Genomic DNA, 6,924 nt, shown 5'->3' with positions numbered 1-6,924 from the left:
TAATGCCCATACATCATGCTACTGATAAGCACTATGCCCTACAATCATTTGCTATTACACAGTGGGCGTGATTCCACTCAACACATCCTACTTCTAGTTGTTTTTCAGCCATTTCACTTACGCTGCACAGATCACGACCAATATCAGTTCCTAGACTTATTAATATTTGGAAGTTAGAGTTCATCCACGGACACATTTGCGTAAGGCAGTCTATCCCCGACGAAATTGATCCGACATGTTGCGTGGTGTGAAAAAAAGCTAAGTGGATATTGAAGTAAAACAACTGCCGTCCATATTTCCACCACAGCGCAGGGTTTACTGGGCTCGCAACGCTTGATTGCCAAGCGCCGATTAGCGATTCGCTATTATAAAATTAATGAGCGTGCCCCTCAGTTTGGTGTAGAAGGCTGCAGTGTCTTCGGTGTAGGCGAACGCATCGCAGCTTTGCCCCCCGAAGATATTCGCGTTCGCGTAAACCGTTGTCCACAAATCTATCGCTTTCCGCGAGTCACGTGGTGACATTGCGTGCGGCACTGGAGTAATCTCCCTGCTTCACGAAATAAAACACACAGTAGCTGCAGTGTTAACGTGACTTAGCCGTCTAATAGCGACACGTTTTTACGATGCTACGAAGCTTGCAGTCCCGGATGTGAGAAGACATTTTTTGGCGTGATTCAATACTATTGATAAAAAATCCGATCGGGAAATCGAATTATAGAATCGATTTATGACATGTATGCAATCATGCGCGTTTTTCGTTTTTTTTCGCGCTATTTTATTCAATTCGCCATCACCACCCTCATTCTTTCTACGCCTCGCATGTTTGGGGCGATGCTGTTTCGCCTATGTGTCGCAGCCAGTTGGCCCAGTCGAAATGCCATGCATATTGCCTCATCCCAGCCATATATTTCGCCCGAAATTTATCACCATGGCGTAATTAGCCAACCCGGTCTGTAACCACCCAATCAAATCATGGCATCGCTATTTGCGAAGATGCCGACCGACACACGCGCCGCTGCCATGCATGATGCCCACGGCTGTAGACACGGCCGGACAATAGGGCGAAACACAATACGTCACATACGTGCACACATACATATCGGGCGAGGGGGCAAGGGGGCGTGAGTTGTTTAAACACACCGAGCAGCGCGTGCCAGCGGGACTTCGTACGCGCCACCTCCGTTTGCTAATGTGGACGATGACACGACGGGGGGTGTTGACGTGACCTCACGGGTAACGGTGACAGCCGTGCCACGCACGCACCGACGTACACACACGCACGCCACGTACACGACCGACACCACACACACACACACACAGCACACGCACACGGAAACTGCCCCTACCGCCAGCGCTACCCAAACACGCACGACACGGCACGCACGGCCTCAGCAAACACATACACACATGTTGCGCGAGATGTTATTAGAATCAATTTACGGATTAGACGATGTATCTGCGCGCGTTGCGGCCAGCGCGCGTCCTATCACGTCCACGAGTGTTTGTAATTAGGACCGCAGCAGCGGCGCCCCAGTGTTGCAGAGACACTTGTCATAACCGGTCCGTAAGGGTCTGTGCTGACCGAGAGTAGCGATATACACGTACTCTAGCAGGCCGACAGGCGAGGACGCGAAACGAGGGCCAAGTGCTAGCATCGCTACACGGCAACCGATGTCTCGAAGGGTGTATGGCTCGGTCGAAGGCGTCATCAATATCTCTCCACGAGTCACGCCCTACGAGTCTTGCTGATACACGACACTGCACGCTTTATTGGCGTGATACGACGGGCGGTATACGCGGTGCTGTGCGTTGTTCGTGCGTACGTGCGGTGCGGGTGTAGGCATTGCGTGCGTGCGTTGTCGTGACGTATTAGTGCGCGCGCGCGCGGGTGATAAGAGATGGCGGGTGCGAGTGCGCTGTTGTTGTGGCCGGGTTCAGTGGCGGCGGGGCGGATAGAGATATAGATAGATTATCGGCTGGCGTTAGGGTGGCGGGGGGGCGCGGCGGGCGGGTGGCATGCGTGCGTGGGCACGTTGCGTGCGTGGTAGTGTGCGCGGGTAGCCATGCGGGCTAGTGCGTTGGCTCGGCCGCGCTTAGTGCGTGCGAGGCGGGTAGGGCATACGTGGGTCGGGCGTCGGACGTTTGTCGCTGACGGTTTGGTAGGACGAAAGCGGGTAGGAATAGCGTGCGGTAGCGTGGCGTCTGTCGGTCGCGGGTTAGGTCATGGCTGCGTGCGCTTTGTCGGGGTGCGTTAGGCGTGGCGGCGGAAGCATGCGATGCCGGTGCGTTTTGGTCGTGCGTTTTAGTGGCGTTAGTGCGCGCGCGGGTAGGCATGCGTGCGTGCGTTGTCGTGCGTTAGTGCGCGCGCGGGTAGGCATGCGTGCGTGCGTTGTCGTGCGTTAGTGCGCGCGCGGGTAGGCATGCGTGCGTGCGTTGTCGCGGGTTAGTGCGCGCGCGGGTAGGCATGCGTGCGTGCGTTGTCGTGGGTTAGTGCGCGCGTTAGTCTTGTCTACGCAAACGGTGGGAAAGAGGCACACTTATGGCGATTTCTTCAGACAACATCACCTGCCATTAAGAACCACCGATTTATTAGTCGGTAGAGTAGCCTCTTGGACTGTTTAGAGCACGCGTCGAAAACTGTTGTATAAATCCGACACCCACTAAAATTACGTCGTTCACGCTTCGCCACTAGAGAAAGAATTAACATAAGCAGCGAACGCAGTAGAAAGGAAGCAGAAGACGCAGTGGAAAATAGGTCCACTGTTGTGCGAGAAAGAAGAAGAGGCCGGGAAAGAGAGGACATCCATTATGGTCAAACTCGAATCACTGGCACCACATGTGGCACTTAGTGAAGCCATATCAACGCTAATTGAATCTCCTGTTATTCTCCCGATAGAATTATTACTATTGATCCGCCGTGTAGTACACTTGCTTGTAATCATCATAGGGTTCAGTGGTGGCCAGGGCGTTGCTCTCTTTACTCTATATGTGTGTGCGTGTGTGTGTGCGCGCGTGTGCGTGTGTGCGCGCGCGCGTGTGTGTGTGTGTGTGTGTGTGCGTGTGCGTGTGCGTGTGCGCGCGTGTGTGTGTGTGCGTGTGTGTGTGTGTGTGTGCTTATCACTTGTTCTCGGGCGTTGGCTAGTAAACATCACGTGATCGTGACGTGTGTGAGCAACAGCAGCGCCACCGCCGCGCACAATTAGAACGAGAATTGCACGAGCTTCTGCGCCGTCCGCTGTGCAACTGCGTCACTGATGTGCAACGATAGGTGCCGATGCCGCACGCCCGTGTGGCTTGATGGGTCTATTAACGGGAGAGATGCCGCGTGCTTGCGTAAACGCGCCCTCAAGCAAACAGACCCGCGCAACATGGCAGCTGCCCATCACGTGACCGGCCAGGCGCGTGGCCGACTCTCGCGTGTAGTAATTATGTAGTTTGCCGTGAAAAACCCGCGTCGTTCTTACTGTCAATTGATTTGTCTGGCGAATTAAATTGATCGATATCGAATTATTGATACGACTTTTATTAGCGCCACATGTTTTGTAAATCTGAAGTTACTCTGAATACTTTGCGAAATATTCGCGAAAACGAGTCTCGTCTGTTAGAGAAGAAATGTTGGTTCGTTGATGCCCGCCAGGCGACGCGTCGGTCGAGGTGTTGTTTGCAATCTGTGGGCAGGTGTCGGCGAAGCCGCCTAAGTAGAATGAAACTACTATCAGCGAGAAGTTTCGAGTCTTATTTATCACCGCTTCGTTTCCTGCGTCAGCGTTTCGCCGAACTCTGCTACGGGTGACGTCACCGATTAGAACACCGCGTGGCTCTGTGAGCGGTCGTGTATAACTCTGTTACGGGTGTCGGTGACGTCACCGAATATAACACTATGACCCTGTGAGCAGTCGTGTAGCTATTCCAGTGGCGACCTTTAGAGAATGCAAGTCGCTTCTAGACGCTATTAGAGCGTGTGTGTTAAATGGACGCATAGATGAGGCGCGCGTCTCCAGGCGCAAACATCGAAGCCGATTGGTCGGCGATAATCACGTGTGTTACGCGAGCAAATAGCAATTAACGCCGCCATGTTTTTTTTCGCGTCACTCGTATGGATACCGCGGACCAATCAGATTCGATACGCGCAGTAGTGACGTATACACGCTGACGCGTGGAAACGCGACATGCATGGAACCCGAGTTTGTCTAGTGGCTACATGACCGCTTATATACTAAGCAGATTGCCTCTCTCTCTTACTCTTTCTCTCTCTCTCTCGCTCTCTCTCTCTCTAACTCTCTCTACACACACACACACACACTGAGGAGGAGGAAGAGAAGGAGGAGACTGTTAGAAGAGAAGGAGGAGGAGGAGGAGGAGGAGGAGGAGGAGGAGGAGGAGACTGTTGGAAGAGGAGGAGGAGGAGACTGTTGGAGGAGGGGAAGAAGGTGAAAACTGGAGATGGCGAAGGAGGAGAAGAGTGGAGGGATGATGGTGATGATGATTGTAGCTTGCTATCAACGCCCCGCTAGTTTAAGCCACACAGACGACACGTAGTAACACGTCTACGCCATTTGCGTTGCCTATCGACGTTTTCATCGCAGGTTTTCGTTCCGGATCGGCATATATATATATATATATATATTTCATTGGTCGATATATTTTACAGAAGAGGAGTGCGAGAACTCGCGTCGTGTGCTCGCCACTGGCGCACCGAAGAACTCTCGTGCAGAGGTCACGCAGAGGTCACGCAGATGGCACGCAGAGGTCGGGCAGAGGTCACGCAGAGGTCACGCAGAGGTGGCGCCGCGGTGCGCTCTCCAAACGCAGCGACTGAATCTCTTGCTAGTTTGCGAGACGCTGCATGCGAGCGTATATGCGGCCTTTATCTAAATTTATGCTGGCCAGGAGAACGATGAAAGCTTCAGGTTAGCCGGAAATTTTCCCAATAGCCTGTTACGATGCTAATGGCCAGGAAGTGTCGTGTTTTCAATTCTCGTTCACTAGCGCATGAATCATGTGGACGCAGTTTGTCACGTAGATTTATATATATATGGGAAATGGAGGTTTTTAGATTTTAATGCGCCTTCCTAGCAGAGTATGAGTGTGTGTTGGCGGGGGTTGTGTGTGTGTGTGTGTGTGTGTGTGTGTGTGTGTGTGTGTGTGTGTGCGCGTGTGTATATGTATGTGCGCGTGCGCGCGTGTGTGTGAGTGCGTTTGCGTGCGAGCTCGTGTTTACGCTTAATATACGTTGTCTTTCTGCTGAAGAGCGATAATTCATTAACATTCGACAACTTATTATGATAGGCCGAGCACACAAAGATCAAACACGCTCCTGAGTAAATATTCGTTCGAGAATTTTGAAGAAACGCCATTTCGCAGCGCGCGGCGACAGATGATGCGCTGACGAAATATAATCCCTCGTCTCGTCTTCCTTCTACTCATCCGCAGTGTCCTGTTCTTCTTCTTTTTCTCCTCATCTTTCGCGTCCTTCGTCTCTTCATTCTTTTCGTCATCTCTTCTTGATCTTCTTCTGCTTCTTCGTGTACTCCTTCTTCTTTCGTGTACTCCTTTGTGTAGGCCTACCCCATAACTGTCACTCCAATATCTTTCTTAACCCTTTTTTAAGTGTTTATCTATTGCGCCTTGGTCGTTTCCTTCTTCTCTCATCCACCTCACGTCCTCCTGTTCTTTCTCCAATTCTTCTCTCCTTCCGCTTTCCTCCCTATTACGTAATACCCCGTCTCAGTTATCTATCCTCTCCCTTACATCACCGAGCCTTCCAACTACTACATGTTTTGCGTGTAGCGTAGCATCAACTCATACAGACACGCAGATGCACTGGCTGTCAGATGTGCGTCTTGTATTAGCCTGCGGGGCTTCGGGCAACACCTTCGCAATGGATGGAAAGCAGGTGTGTTTCAGCATGAATGGATGAATGTGTTCTTATGCGAGCAGCATAATGGCGATGTCGGCCGTGTAACCTTATTTGCTGTTCCGTTGTCAGACTTAGCACTAGCCCGGCTATCAAGCTAACGTTGCATTGATCATCACTGCTACTACGCACGTCCTCGCCCTAGCGCATGGAAGCTCATTCATTCTTGCTCTTCTCCTATTTCTTTATTGTCTTTCTAAGTGCCACTCTTCTGTTCTCCCTTGTCTTCGTCACCTACTACGCATTCGTCGTTTCCTGCTGTAGATTCCACTAGCGTGCGCTCTTCTCTCAGCTCATGGAAGCCATGACTTCTAGCGCAACGATGTCTGGTCGGGGTTAATTTATGCTGTAGTTCGTCGAACAAGTTTCCGTATAGTTACTCGTGACGAAGCCGCGCGAAACACGTCGCGAATTTTTTTATCACGATACCTAGGAAATGTCAAGATGATAACGTTGATAATATTAACAACCAACCGCCTACTTGTGAAGAGAAAGCCCATAACTGGGAGAGGAAAACAAGATGTATATACCTGATAACAAGATACATATACCATGCATATATATATATATATATATATATATATATATATATATATATATATAGAGAGGATGAAGGTTCAAGCACGTGCCAGTCCGGTGCTGCACTGCTAGGCGAGTGTAGTGTAGTGACCCGACATAAGAAGAGGAGCGAGGAGAGAGGAGGAGGATGAAGAAGATGAGACGAGAGAGAGTAAGAAGCGGGACAGGGGAGAGGAGTGAGGAAGGAGTGAGTGGAGGGAGGACGGGTAGATGGAGGAAGAGGAGGAGGGATGAGGATGAGGTCATGAGGATGATGGATGAGGATGAGTGAGAAGGAAGAGAAGAGATATAGGAAGAGAGTAGAAAGGAAGAGAAGATAAAGAGAGAGAGGAAGAGAAGAGGAGAGAAGTAGGAAGAGGAAGAGAAAGTGAGGAATAAGCGAAAGGAGAGGAAGAGAAGAGGAAGAGGAATAGGAAGAGGAAGAGAAA

This window comes from Priapulus caudatus, unplaced genomic scaffold, assembly GCF_000485595.1.
Source record: "Priapulus caudatus unplaced genomic scaffold, Priapulus_caudatus-5.0.1 Scaffold782, whole genome shotgun sequence".
In the NCBI taxonomy this organism is placed as follows: domain Eukaryota; kingdom Metazoa; phylum Priapulida; class Priapulimorpha; order Priapulimorphida; family Priapulidae; genus Priapulus; species Priapulus caudatus.
This window is presented reverse-complemented; position numbering follows the sequence as displayed.